This window comes from Oenanthe melanoleuca, chromosome 1A, assembly GCF_029582105.1.
Source record: "Oenanthe melanoleuca isolate GR-GAL-2019-014 chromosome 1A, OMel1.0, whole genome shotgun sequence".
NCBI lineage: Eukaryota > Metazoa > Chordata > Aves > Passeriformes > Muscicapidae > Oenanthe > Oenanthe melanoleuca.
The window spans coordinates 2,769,899-2,785,013 of record NC_079334.1 but is presented as its reverse complement, the minus strand read 5'-3'; the positions used below and the strand labels follow the sequence as shown (position 1 = coordinate 2,785,013).

General features: G+C 40.0%; 1 protein-coding gene across 6 annotated transcripts in view; it reads right to left on the bottom strand.

Annotated features, from left to right (window-relative positions):
* Positions 1–15,115, bottom strand: part of CALD1 (caldesmon 1) — a 152,500-nt gene that overhangs the window by 85,594 nt on the left and 51,791 nt on the right. For 4 of the 6 annotated variants that reach the window (XM_056510755.1, XM_056510791.1, XM_056510763.1 and 1 more), the window contains exon 3: positions 5,179–5,273. The exons of the other annotated variants lie outside the window; for them this stretch is intronic. The gene's annotated coding sequence lies outside the window, so the exon portion shown is untranslated. The remainder of the gene's footprint in view (positions 1–5,178; positions 5,274–15,115) is intronic. 6 annotated transcript variants of the gene reach the window in all.

The window sequence follows — 15,115 nt, the reverse complement described above, 5'->3', positions numbered from 1 at the left end:
ATAATAAAAAATTTATTTAAATTCTGGGATTTGAGGGCTACCATCCCTTCTCATCATGGCCATAAAACTCAGCTGGGATGATGGATTCTGCAGCTATCACACATTTGACAGCACATCATTTCCTTGCTAAAATGCTACCTGTTGAAGTTCTCCAAGTCATTTCTCCTCTTGGCTGTTTCTAATTTGTGATTTACACATTTCTCTAGCAGCTCACTAGTCATTTCCACTGTATTTCCATCTATTACCAGCCCTGCTTGCCTGGATGGAAGGGACACATTAAGCTCTCCTTGGAGATCCTCCAAATTTGCAGGGATATAACCATAAGAAGAAAGCTGGCTAAGGGGACTTTTACATCAACAAAAAATTAATACAGAATGTGCAACTCCTTGTGGTTGGGTTTTGTTCTTCAAATGTCATGTATGGACCTTTGTTTGTTGACATACCACTCTACACATTCATGAAAACAAGATGTTCTCTTGTCACTTAGACTATCATGGTAAGACATTTAAAATAAATACTTCACATAATTTCAGAAACAGATGGTAGACAGCAAAATTGGATGTTTGCAATAGAAATGGCCAAGTCCTATTTAGTAGTGCTTGGAATTTTCTATTTTATGCTTCATATTATCACCAGCAATGCATGAAAACTCAACAGCTATTGCATCCTCAACTTTTCTTTTGAAATGCATTTCTCTTTAAAATTTACTCCAAGAAGTCTGCAAGTAGAAATTAATATTTTTCAACACACTTAACTTTGCCTTTTCACTCACATGCCTGCTACATTTCTACATCTTTGCATTTTTTATTTTCTGCATCTTCAGTAGGAGGTGGGTTTGTTTGCTCTACCATCTCTCACAGTGGATAAGAAAGTGTGAAAGATACTCAGCCTAAATTTTGCTTCTCTGGGCACTCCTAGTTAAGTATTTGTGTACTAATAACAGAACTCCATTTTTAACATTGATTAAAATGGAGTATTTCTGGTATTACCTGTAGTGATAAATTTTTAAAACTTACTGGCAACTTAGACCAGTGGCAGAAGTAAGATTAATTTGATTTCTCTGTGAATCCCATTGTTTCAGTTTATTTACAGCCAGCTTTCTGTTCCCTGAGTTAGCCAGGGTTGTCTGGTGTTAAAACCAGAGACACACAGCAGGGACACAGATGTACAGTGACATCTCAGTTAGTGCTCATACTTTTTCAGAGACTTTTTATGGAATAAAATGACCTGAAAATTCTGGTAAGAGGGGAAAAAAAATTGAGAAAGCAATTAATTAAAATAAATGCAACTCAATGAAATTTTACAATGAGGTTTGTAGACTTTTCTCAGGTTTTGCTGTTCAGGATTTTCTTTGTAAGGAAAACAGCACTTGGATTATCCTCACTTTTAACACAAGGGAAAAACATGACAGAGATTTGTCTCTCAGTGATAAAACCAGCCAAAAATAGAACTCTTATGATAACCCTGACTTTGAAAACCATCAGTAAAAAAAACCCTGAGCTCCAGGAACATGTTGCAGACTGCACATGTCACAAAACTATGGACTAAGATTTTTTTTTTTTGCCTGAGGCTCCCACATTTAACACGGGGAAACATTGCTTTCAACAAAAGATGCTATTCTAGTTATGTGCCCTTTTACCCTGTCAGAGGAACAGCTGGTATCATAAAGTCACAGCTAATTTGTATCATGTCTGCACTAACAGTCAGATTTAGTTTGTATCAAACTTTCAAAGTTGGGCTTAATACCAGTTGATGGATGACAGCTTTTCTTGCCTCCCCCCCCTTCTCAAAACATATTTAAACATTGCCTCCCACATAAAAAAAAGCCCTCCCAATATTCAAAATGCAACCAGAGTCTTTAATATGTTCACATTAAAATATGGGTTAAATATAAATTGTTCAAACTAGCAAATTTTAAAAATCCTAAAGATGGGTGAGAATATTATACCAGCAGTTCTGAAGTTCAGTAACAAATAAATAGTGCTTTAAGACAGACATGTTGGTACCAAGTGTGATGGAAAAGAATTTTCTCCTAAAAAGAACAGCAGAAAAAAGACCTGCTTCAGGTAATCTCTTGAAGTTTGGGATTCTGTTCTGAAAAAAATTCCAGCCTGCCTGCAGAGATTTAAGGGTTTTTTTTCAAGGTCAGCACTCAACAATTTAGGGAAGACCAATTCCACTTATTTTTTTTTAGGGGACCTGTTTTTCATTTAAGCTATTCAATGTCATCTACTTTCATTTTAAGACCCCTGTAGCAGAATGCCTTAACTGTGTAAAGGGACTGCAGTGAAAGTGAGAGTCAGGCCAAAGACTCAACAGCTCCAAACCCACAGTGCTCACATGAGAAAAAAGCTGCAGAAAAAACTCAGGCTCCTGCTGGAAAAGAGGCATGGGGAACTTCCAGAGACTGGGAGTTCAGGCTCAGTTCACATCAACATGTAAAAATGCTGGTGTGCTTCTGAGGCTACCCCACCACAAGATACACATGAGTATACAACATGAACTTAAAACCAGCTCTATATGCTCCCTGCCCTCTGAGAACATGCAAATAATCACCCCCACTCCCCTCACTCTGAGCACAGCAGTGATTCTGCCCTTACAGATCCAGAATATTTTAATTTTTTCCCCCCAAATGTTCTTAAAGCTTTGTCTGACAAGGCATGGTTTATCAGAAGCAGATTTATCTTCAGCTACTCAGTGTGTCCATTTTACAGTTCCTAAGTGCTGTAATTTCTAGAAAATAAAAAAATGTTCTTCATCCCAAAAACCTGGGATGAGTCACAACAGGTTTACTTGTTTAAAAGAAGAATAATTTCTGTAACTTAAATGATGCTCTGGCTTTGTTTGCAGCCACTCCAAACAGTTGTAACACCTATCCAGTGATTCAGTACAACACAAAACCCATCAGGCTCTCATCTCTCACAAAAAAGCTTTTCCAAAAAAGCCCAGCTGTACACAGAGGTCACTCAAGGTCCCAGAAGTTACAGGGAAACCTGGGCAAAACTGAGTTCTGCCCCTCCTTTGCCAAGCAGCAGAGAAAGGAAGAAAACCCTGTATACATCTAACTTTACCTTGTGACAGCAAAATATCTTCAGACACCACTGAAATGCTTCAGGCTTGGTTATGCAGGACAAAAGCTGACCAAACCCATTCTTACACAATGCTCCCTAATGGCAAACATCTTTCAATGAAACAAACATTTCCAAGGGAAAATAAAAACCAATCATCCCTATGCAGTGACTCTGAACCTTAACTTTTGAGGGTAGCATTTATTCTTGATACTAATTCATGTAAGCATGGCAGATTGCCTTCCAAAGTCTTGTACTCAAGAACTAACAGAAGACCCAACAGGACTGTCATGATAATAGTAAATTGTTACTGCCTTTTTTATTCAGATAAAGAGATGTGTCTCATTTCCAGTACGAAGAAAATGCTGAGTTGTTGTTTTTTTACCCATTCCAAATGAGTATTGGTCCACAACATTTGCTTTAATGATTTTCTGAAGGCAATTAATGGCTATTTAATGGCATTTTTCATTCATATCCCCAAAAAGCCATCCTCCTGTTCAGCCAGCTTTGCCATGTGGAAGTGAAATATGGAAAATATGATCAGATTTTTGCCTTTACTTCTTTGTGACAGAATTCTTTCATCACCTTGACAAGTGCTGGGCAAGCACCAGAGGGGCTTCAGCATGAGAGAGGTGGCACTTACCCTGCATCCTGCACTTGGAGAAGGTGGGGGATGGATTTTCAGATGTAATTTATGAACCAAAATAAGGAACCAGTCTCACTTTTGAGGGACTGAAGTGCCTCCTTTCTACAGCACAGCCTGTGTGCTCAGACCTGTCTGCAAGTACAGCTCCAAGTGCTGGGGTGTCAGAAACACTCTGGAGGGCACTCCCTGCTCTCTTTGGATATCTGATCCTTAGCACAGCAGAAAAGGATTTACATTTATGATCCCACTTGCTTTTGGACAGCATGGCCTTCTTTGCCTGGATTCCCATTTTTAAGGAATTTAAATACCTCATAAACACACTACTTGTGGAAGCACGTGGGAACTCAAAGCTGGACATCTCATGGGAAGAAGCACTCCATGGGAAATTTTAGAACATTGAGGCTGGTTCTCTATCAAAAAGAAATCCTGATTTTGAAACATCAGCATTTCCTAGAACTGGAAATACCAGATGGCTTCAGTTTTACACACTCCCCCCAAGAAAGCAACACAGAACTGCAGGACACTGTTCTCTGCTGGGGCAGAGAACAGCCTGCAACGATTATCAGCCCGTTCAGCACTTGCACAAACCTCCCCACAAGTGTAGACAAAGTGAAATTTGCTTTCCCAAGCAGTGTCCAGCCTGCTCCTGAGTGTCTCCTCCTCCACACTGGCCAAAAACAGGGGCACAGAAAGTGTCCCCCAGCAGTGACAAGCAGCTCATTGCACCCTGGACTGACTGAAGATGATGGGATTTAAGGGAGCTGACCCAAAGCTGGGGCAATATTCCTGACCCTTTTCTGCTTAAACTCAGAGCCAGCCCACAGTTTGTCTGGAATGGAATTTCCGTATATTGAGGGGCTCAAGTTTACACACATTATAAACACTTCCTTTAAATGGTTTGTGGGCCCTCACTCGTTCTGGCAGTGAAAAAAACAATGTTTGTAAAAAAAAATGTCTAAGTGTTCCATGTTGTAAACAGTTTCTTGGTCTCTCACATGCTGCTCAGAGCCTGCTTGCTCTAAAAAGAAGACACAACAGGATAGCAGCATCATAACACAACTAAATATGATTTAAGATTCCAACCGCAAGAAAAAACTTGCCAAAAATCCCAAACTTTTAAAAGAATGGCCATACATTGACAATGATTACTGCAAAACACAGTGATTTTGAGTTGAAGGTAAAATTCCACGTGAAATGCTTTAAATCTGCTGTCAGTTCTGAAAAAGTAATCACTGGTGCCAGTGACCCAGAGGGACCAGAGCCAAGGGTCTGCTGCAGGGTTCTCCACTGATTGTCAGAGGAATTTGGATCAGCCTCCAAAGAAATAAGAAAACACAGACATAGACACACAAAAAAAAAAAAAAAAAAAAAAAAAAAAAAAAAAAAAAAAGCCTCAAATAAACCCCCCCAACTTCTGAATACCACAGGAAAGGAAGTCTGAGGTAACTCTTTGATCATACTCACAGGAAGGCAATCAGAGGAAATATTCTGAGCTTTTCAGTAACAAACCAGCTGCTTGATGAATCAAAATGATGAGTCCAGAACAAACAAGGTGATCTCTATACAGAAATAGAAAATAAAGAACCTTATTTAGCCAGGGCATAATTACTCTGCATTCTTTTTCTTTGGCAAAATCTTCTCTAATGACACTCCTAGAAAGGTTGATTTTTTTTTTTTTTTTTTTTTTTTTAAGTATGGAATAAAACTCAAAAAGTTTTAAGACACCAACAAAACTCACTGTCAAAAGCTCTTGAAATTAGAATTTGACAAAGGAGATTTTGATTTCCCAAGATCTCTTAACCAAGTCAGTCACTAAAACATCTTTTAGAAGTGAAGCTGATACAGACTGTTGTTATCAGCCCAAGATGGGACACACTGTCAATTTTCACAGCAGAGCCAGGTTTCCAGCACACCCCCCTGAGGATATAGGATGTTCCCTGCAGTATAAAAGATGTTCAAAAAACATCTGCAAAAGCAGATAGACAATAAGGTGACAGTCTGTAGTTGATAATAAAATATTCAGTTTAATAAAACTTAAAAGTCAGTACAACAAAGTGGGGAAAGAAATCATAGTAATGAATTTCTAAAGGCAAACTGTATTCTCTTTTCAGAAGCAAAGGTAGAGGAGGAAAAAAAAAAAACAACTTAGATCTTTATACACACAGCAATTAACTCTAAATAAGCCAGTGACACTCAATGCCTTCTTGGGGTCTGAGGGACATTAAGGTTGGTTCCTGCATTCATTTCTGGATATTCACTGGAGACTCAGACTTTTGAGGGCTCCATCAAATGACTGTTCTGTAATTTCAACAACATTTTTACAGTCTGGTCTCTAGGTTTTAAGACACCTGTCACTGATTCACATTATTGCAAATACTGGGGTGGCCAAAGCCAAGAATTTGATCCAATTTATTAGGAGTTTCAGTATTAGATTCAAGAGACCCCAACCCCCATTTGATGCTGAGCTTTAATGTGCATGTATCACACAAGGAAAAAGAACAATGTAAGAAGACATTTCTGATTACCAGGGTATGAAAAGAACAACCAAGAGCTTTAGCTCTTCTCCCTCTCCCTGATTACACCTTCTGACAAAAGAGCAGGCCAGGCTCCATCAGTCCAGAGCTTCAGCTCATGAATTACAAGGCCCTTCCAGGTCACTGAATTAATTCCAACTTTTCCACTAAATTGAAAATCCTACTTTGCTCATTTCTATTGTTTAGTGTGCCCCACTTGACTCACAGCAGGAAAAACTTGGAGACATTCAGATCGTGCTTTTGGAGGGTTCTGGGTCCAAAAGCTCTTTTCTGCTTCAGAACATTTGTTCACTTTCAATCTCTTCAAGATTTCTAAAACAGAGACAACCCCAAAAATATTTTCATTTTCTTTCTCACAGCTGTGAAGACCTTTTCTGCTGTTCTCCTTGCATTTGCTCTGTTCTAAAGCAATGCTTTTCTGAATCAAATACAACATAATTTGTGATATCAATGAAATGACTGAAATATTCTCTCCCAGTGTTTGCCTTCCAAGAGAGCTTCTATCTCACCACAATTCCATTTTAATCTTACTATGGAGGGTTATGAACAATTTAACAAACAGGTAATTTCCACACAACTTAAGTATGAAGGAAGTTCAGGCCCAGGTCAAAAAACAGACTCCATAAATCCAAACCCTCCAATCCAACAAACATCCCTCAGGTTTGGACACACTTTGGGCTGTAATCTTCAGCTGTAAAGTTGGCACCATTTTTACAGATTCTTCAGTGCTCTGAATTTCCCTGACCATAAACTTTGGGCTCATGTTCTGCTCTCATCTGTACAATGGAATTAACAGCATCCCAGGCCTTGGCACATACCCAGCACTGCACATTCAACACTCAATTCCCAGCTAACATGAGCACTAGATTCCCAGAAAACACAGGACAGTAGCCATTAAATACAATTTTAGTAACAGAAATGCTTTTATCAGAACCTCTTAAAAATCAGAAGTATTTTGTGGCTTAAGAAGTTCAGGAGTTGCTGCTCACTTGATTCTAGAAACTGGGGAAATCACATCACATCTAAGGTCATTCAGCAGTTGACCTGTGACATTTAAATGTGGCTGGGGGAGGGTTATTAAAAATAAATGCATGCACACACAGAGGACAGCATGGCTCCACTCCCCTCTGTTCGTGAATTTGGTTCCATTACACCTGGTAGCTTTGAATGGAAATAAAGTTATGGAGCCCAGTTATCAAAATCTGTGTTGCAGGTATTCCATTTTATCCAAGAGATCCCAGTAGTGATCAGTATCAGATGTTGAGTAGAACAGAAGGACAGGGAATGTATATAATGATGCTTCCCACAAATACTCTGCAGCAGCTTGTGACTTCCAGAATGACTGAGTCAAAGGTGGAATCCATATATTTACTGATCTCCATGGCAGCTTTTTTCCATTAGGTTCAGCAGCTGCCAACACTGAGGAAGAATCCCATGACAGAATCCTCACTCACCTAATGCACACTTAGCTCTGGTATGCACACAGAAAATATTCAGCACTGTACCCCAAACCTGACAGCAAGGTGGTTAAAAACCTCCCTTGGAAATAGCACTCCTGGGTTTCAGTCACACTTACATGCATAGTCACTTAGGAAAATGAAATTGCATCAGTAGGAGAGAGTGGGAACATAAAGAATAGTTCAAAAGTGCATTTGAGCATCCTTTGTGACAAAGGAGGTAACCCAGTCTAACTGCACTCTGAGTTAGCAACTCACTAGATAAAAGGACTCATCCTCTAGTCTGTAAAATAGCAGATATTTCACAGAATCACAGAAGAGTTCAGGTTAGACAACACCTCTGGAGGTCTCCTTGTCCAACTCCCTGCTCCAGGCAGGCTGCCCCAGCACCATGTTCACTTGGGCTTTGGCTACTTCCAGCAAGGATGGAGAAACCACAGCCTCCCCTGGAAATCTGCTCCAGTGTTGACCTCTCACAGTAATAAAGTTCTTCCCTACATTTAAATGGATTGATTTTATTTTTTTTTTTTATTTTATTTTATTTATTTTTTTTTTTTTAATTTCAATCTCTGTCCCTTTCTTCCTGCCCTTTCACCTCTGGTTTGGTTGTTTTTATCTGTCCCCACCTCCATGGTGAGAGAGCCCCAGTGTAGAGTGGCTGTTAAGCTTGAATCTCACCCCAGTTGCAGCTGGGAATTTTGATCCATAGGTTTCAATACTGGCTGTTGTGCAAATTATTTCTTTTCCCTCGGCTCATGAAAATGGCAGTAGAAAAACACCTTTTTTTTTTTTTTTTAATAGCCCAGGTGAAAGATTTCTTTGAACACCCACTTCTTCCAGGACTACTTTCCTCCTTTTGACTTTTATGTTGTCACTGTTGTCATGTAGCTCATTCAATTTCACAGAGGGAGCATTTAAAACTTTTCCTTGGACTTGCTATGGGCAAGTAGAAGATTTTTCAATACAGGATTTGGCAAATGAGTGTTGCCAGTAGGAGAGAGCACAAGAAGCTTCAAACTCATCCATCACTAGGATACCCAAACCAGGAGCCCAAGGAATTTGTTTTCTGCATGGAATTTGCCTTTCTAGCATGACCTAGAAAGGGGAGGTGTGTTGACACCTGGGAGCTGCTCACCCAGACAGTTTATCAGCATAAAACAACAGTTCAAAGTAATTAAAAACACCTCATGCAGCAATATACTTAAGATAAATGTAAAATCCATAGTCAAATCCCACTGGCTTCAGGCTAAACACATTTCCATGCTCTGCTGAGCGCAGCTTGCTGTGCCTGAGCTCCACCTCCCAAGGGCTCAGCCACCTCTCCTTTGTGAAGGAGAAAGATCTTCCCCCTCCCTTCTGCCACTCTGCTAATGAGAAACTCATCTGACCTCCAAAGTCTCAGAAAGTGACAGATTTCCCCTCCACCACTGTAAAATGCCAGTTTATCCTTATGCTGACTTGAGTAGCAGGACACCCTGATATTTTGGAGGAAAGTCACTCCTCTCACATTCACAATGTTATCCTCTCAAAAAAAAAAAAAAAGGGAATATCTTTCAGATGCAATGACTGCCCTACATGCAGGGCACATCCTGGCATGGAAGAGGAAAGAAAGCAAAGTGTTTCCTGCCAAAGGTTAAACACAGCCAAAGGAGGACCAGGCACAGCTCACACTGAGCAAAAGTAGATGGTGAGATCTCTGCATGGTAATTCCTGAAAGCAGAGGCTAACAAATAAGCAAAGAATGAGTGCATCTGAGCAGATGTGGGCTGGAACAGCATCCCTGGCCATGCAAACACAGCACTTGCTTCCTTCTTTGGCCACATTTGTGCTGCTAAGCAGAAACCATTTGCTAACCACACAGCAGTGGCGTTCACATCAGCAGAAATCCAGACTGCTCGTCTCTTCCTGCTTTGGTCAGCAGTTAGTGACCACAGGAACAAACACAGGGCTGTGCTCCTCAGCTGCCCCACGCAGGATCTGCTGCTCTCAGGGACACCAGTGGCAGCAGGACAGGCCAAGCCTGCTCCAGAGGAGCCCTTTGTCCCTTTGTCCCCACCTCAACCTCGCTGCCAGCGGAGCAGCGACACGCACAGCAAGGGAAGGACAGCTGAAGGAGAGCATCCCCTCCCAAACTGTCTGCTTGAAGAGCAAACATTTTACAAGCTAAAAGCCAAAGCTTGCAATATCCCTGTTTTTAATCTGGAAATTGAGCACAAGCTCCCCTAACATCCCTGGCAGTGGATACACGTCTGCTGCAGAACGTGCCTCTGGGGGGAACTATTTACTGCTAATAAAAAGTCCCAAATTCCTTGCAAATTCACTGTCCCTTCCAGAAAAGGGTTCCAGAAAGCTTAGAGCTCTAATCCAAATTGTTAATAATCCATAAAGAATACTGCATAATAATTCAGAAAATAGTCTTTTCCAACAGACAGTAAATGGAAACTGCCTGCTTTAAAGCATATTTTGACAGCTGCTAGTATCATTCAACATCTCAAATAAAAGAATCTGCTCAAAAGGAACAAAGTAAGTTAAAAACTGAAGCAACAAAAATGCTCTGATTTCCTTCTCTTCTGTGTTGCCTTCAGCTATTGAATGGAAACACACCAGTGGGATGGGTGTTGGAAGAGAGGGTCTGTAGGGAAAACTCTGTGAGCTGCATCCTTTTCAGGGAAGTTTAATTAATGGCTTTTCTGAGAAGAATTTTGATTGACAGGATTAGTGACAGCATTAAAAGTTACTATTTGTGGATCCTGGAGCTCACAGCTCCCATAAAAATAAAACAGTTCAGAAAAAGAACTTTGTGCAAATGAAGGCATCCCCTCAGCAGGGAAGGTTCATGTGAACCTCTTCTGTGGCTTCCCTTCACATGGGTTTGTTCTGTGGAGATGGGATAGCAGAAAGTCCCTGGAGAAGACCCTCCCCATGAGGCAAAAGGTTTGATTCCATTTTCTAGCTTAGTCCTTGGGGAAGGTTTCTAAAAGGAGACAAAATTAAACCCTAAAAATGAGCGTTCTCAAATTTTGTGGAGGGAAACATTTGGTTCCACTTTCTTTTCTTTTGGATTTATTTCAGATTTTAGTTCAGACTAACTTTTAGTTTCCAAATTCCTACCTCCTTCCTACTAAGACAATCTAGTATTTTCCTAGTAACACTCACCTCAAAAGATTTCAGCTCTCTAATCACCTATAAAGACTTGGGACAAATGATTAAGTTGACCATAAGCATTGTGTTTTATTTGATTATTGTCAAATCCTTAAGTACTATCTCAAATAAACCATCTTTACAAGGGGTAATGCATAACATGCCAAAACAAGAAACTGGAAATGAGCCAATGCTGCTCCATTGCAAAATAAAAAAAGGGAGGACAGCATTCCAGTTCCCACAGGAAGCACACACCAGTTTGCTGAACCATCCTCCAGAAACTCTGAAATGGAGGAAGAGAAGAAGAAAAAAAATTTGATTATTTTCACTTCCTACATCCCTTCTCTATAACCTTCCTCACAGGATAACCTAGTCCAGATCCACTTATTCTATCCCAGAAGTTTTCATTTATCTTATTTGCATCACATGGGTTTGGCCCATTTTTTTCCTCTGCTCTTCTCCTGCTTTCCCTCACTGTACTGTTCTCCAATTATTTGCTTATTTCTATTCACATTCTTACTACACCAAACTTCAACCAAGGTCTTGGCCCAGATCCTCTCCCTCCTACTCCTTATTGTTATTGTCCTCATATCTCCTACCTCTTATCCTATCTCTCTATCCTAATCTCTCCCTTTTTCTGCCTTAAAAATGCTTGGATAATGTAATTTCTTCAAATTATAAGCATTCATATGCATTTGGGCTTGCCTTTCTGCCTTTTGACTGAGGCAAGGTGAACAGAGCTAAACTTCCACAGAGGAAAATTATCACAGTGCACCAGAATGCTGCCACTTACTCAGGAATAATGAAAAAAAAAAAACAAAACAAAACAAAAAAACTTTTTTGAAGTGGCTTTATTAGGTATGGAAAGCTTGCAAATCAGGCATCACAAAGAATGTCCCAACAGTCACATTATTGGTGATTAATACATATATCTTCTTCCACAGTCTGGTTCCAGTGACCCAAAAAGCCACTACTTTTATTCCAGCTGCTGTCTGGGAGCAGCTGGAGGTTTGATAGACATGACTGGTACACAAAACTTTAGGGCTACAGCATTGCTATCTCCACTCTCATCAGCTGAAAAATGCCTGCAGAAAGGAGCAGTTTTGCATGAGTCTCTAGATGTCTATAATGAAATTTTAGTCTGCTCAGGAAAGCAGCCTGCTACAGATGTGGCTCCACTCTGTGAGTGACCAGCTTTGTGCTGGAAAAGGGATCATCACCCTGATTTCCTCCTGCTCTGCCCCACGGATGGAGGACAGGGAGCTGCAGGAGAAGGCATGGCAGGCACGTCCATCCTCCAGCTCTGCACTCCATGTGCAAACACAAACCCTGAGCCTGCAATCCATCATCCAGAGGGAAACCACCAAGGCTGCTTGTCAGCCTTGACACACTACCTGTGTGCTCAGTGACACCTGAGCTCTGCCAAACCCACCCCGTTTATTCTAATGGGCTACAACCCATAACTTCAAAATGCAGTTTTACATTTCTCCTCGCTTGGCAGCCAAATAAACAGCAAGGAATGTGCACATGAAAAAAAAAAAAAAAAATTATCCTGGTGACACCTATAAGTTTTCCAAAAGGAAGGGCATGCTCAGGTAGTGCAGATGAAGATGACAGAGCCCCAGCTACTTGTTTAGACTGTTTGCAGTGGTAGGAAATATTACATAAAATCCATGTAACACATACAAGCTAAGTGCAAATGATGAAAGAAATCAGCAAGGGAAAAGAGGCCAGAAAGCTGTTGTGATGGAAGAATAGCAGCTGGGAAAACTGAAGTCAACCCAGCTATGTTATTTTTTAATTAAAAATAAACATAGCCTTTGTTGCCAAGGGATTGGTTAGCATTCCATTTCAAAAGGAAAAAAAAAAAAAAAAAAGGAATTTTGTTTTACTTCATTCTCATTCCCCTCCTAACCTCCCTCCCCTCTCTGTCCCCTCCTTCCCCCCAGAAAAAAAGTATTTATAGATTTTGCAAAAAAAAGAACATGGTCATAAAACCCAGTTCAGTCTGCAGCACCATGCAGAATTTTTAGGGCATTCTCTTTCTCTCACACCAATTCCTCCTGGATTGAAAAAAGCCAGGCTACTATTTTAATTTTGTTAATTATTTTGTCTTCTGCTGCTGAGGTTCGTGCTAGCTGCTGGCATGACTGAAGTGCACGTGTGTGAGGGATAAAAACCCTTTTCATGAAGGTTTCAGCAGAGCCATGTTAATCTTTCCAAGCCCAGCCTTGCTTCTCTTCCACACCAAAGCAGTTTTTGCTCACATCTGGTCAGGGGTTTGCCCTAGTTTTTTGTAATTTCCTTGTGTCCAAGACCAGTGAAGATCTCACATTTTTTCTTTACAGTTTCACATCACAAGTGGGAGCGTGGAGTCACTTAGCAGAGAAAAAACCAAGAATGCAAAGACTCACTTCAGGATTTTCACACTTTACAAGGACTCAAAGGTTAACTACTTTTAAAGGCTGACTACCTCATTAGCTTCTTTACCCATAGCTTTTTATTCATTCATCTTGCACATTTATTGAGTGCTTTTATTGGGCCTGACCTCAGAGAAGGTTTCTGCTACTGAGCTCTTCTCTACACAGCTTCATCAGGCATAATCAACTTCTATTTTCTCTCTCACCATCTGCTTTGCTAGTTATAGATTTTATTTAACATGTTTTAGGCCATTACTCATGAAATACATATGCAGAGGCAGTTGCAATTGTCCTGGTAAAATACACAGCAGCTGATGGGGCAAACCTCCCCAAGTCAAAAATTTCAGATCAATGAAATGATGTTTTCTATAGAAATATCCATATTCAGCTGAGCAAATATATCAGTTCTAGCTGAATCAAAGAAAGACCTACCTAATAATTAGGCATTAAGCTAAGTGGTGAGAAAAGAGAATTAAGGTGAAGCAAAAATAATTGTAAGTGCATCCTGCATCTCAGGTAAGTACCATCAGCCTAAAGGGTGTTAGGAGTGGGATTTTTTTTTTTGCTGCCTGGACTATCTGGAATCACTCCAGATTACATTAAAAGAAAAAGGGAAAACAATTATTTAATTATTGATTTAGTGCAGATCAACTATAAAGAGAGCCATGACCAGCACAGTTCAGGATGGCACATTCACCCACATTTTCACAAGACAAAGAGCCAATATTCACCCCCAGCTGCTCAGAGTGACATTTCAACCTTCAATCTTGCAAGGAGAGGTGAAAATAGATTAGAGTGAAAGTTGTGTCTATTTTTGCTTTCCTATTTAACACACTCCTTCTAAGCATCCCAATGAATTCTCAGAAATATTTTGAATTCATGGAAATTTAGAAATAATTTTTTTGCACCCAGCTCTGGTCAGTGTCTGCTGACTCACATCCAGATTCCTCTAGTATTTGAATCTTCCATTGACTCCAGAGAAAACTTGTGGTTGACCACAGAGCAAAAGCTTAGCTCACTAAATACCATAATGCATATTATTTGCCATGCAACAGTAAACACAGGAAAAAGAGGATATGGGGTTGCAAAACATTTTTCTTTATGCTTTGCATATTTTTTGGAATAGGAAAGACAACCACATTAGGCAAAGCAATGTGTTTGTTTTGTCTCAAGGACATTGGCTCACAAATAAATGTTACTGCAACTAGTCAGAGTTCAAGTCACTGTTGCCCAAACTATAAAAGAAAAAAAGAAGAAAAAGAAAAAGAAAAAGGCCTTTGGAAATCAAATGTTATTCCTTATCCCAACAAAATATAAATAACAATTTAGTGACCAGCAGCACACAACAGAATGAATTCTGGGTATCTAAGCATAAAAGCATGATGCTGAAACATTCTAGGAACATTAACTCTGTTTTGTGGCCACACAGAATTGGATTAGAAAAGAAGAGAAAGGCAGTGAGACAAATAACTTGGCACTGGCAGACCCCAGGCATGCTAAGCTTCAGCCTCCTTGGGTTTTTCACCAATTTCCCTGTAAGAAGAGATTTTAGTTGAATTAAACATGATTGGAGGGATGGTTTTGTCTTTCAGATGGTCACCTGCTGACAAAGTCTAAGGGTTTTGTGAATACAGAGAAGTCAGAGAGGCTTCTCAGTTAAACTTTCTTTTCCTTTCTTTTTTCTTTCTTTTTTTAAACTTTCTTTTTCTTTTTTAGGGTGACTATCTGACTACCAAATTAGAAACTTCCTAATTCTTACTGTTGAGGAGGATTCTGTTATCCTTCTCACAGTGTTTTGGCTTTTCTTCAAAATCTGCAACAGCTCAGTCTAAAAAAAAATCAAACTCAA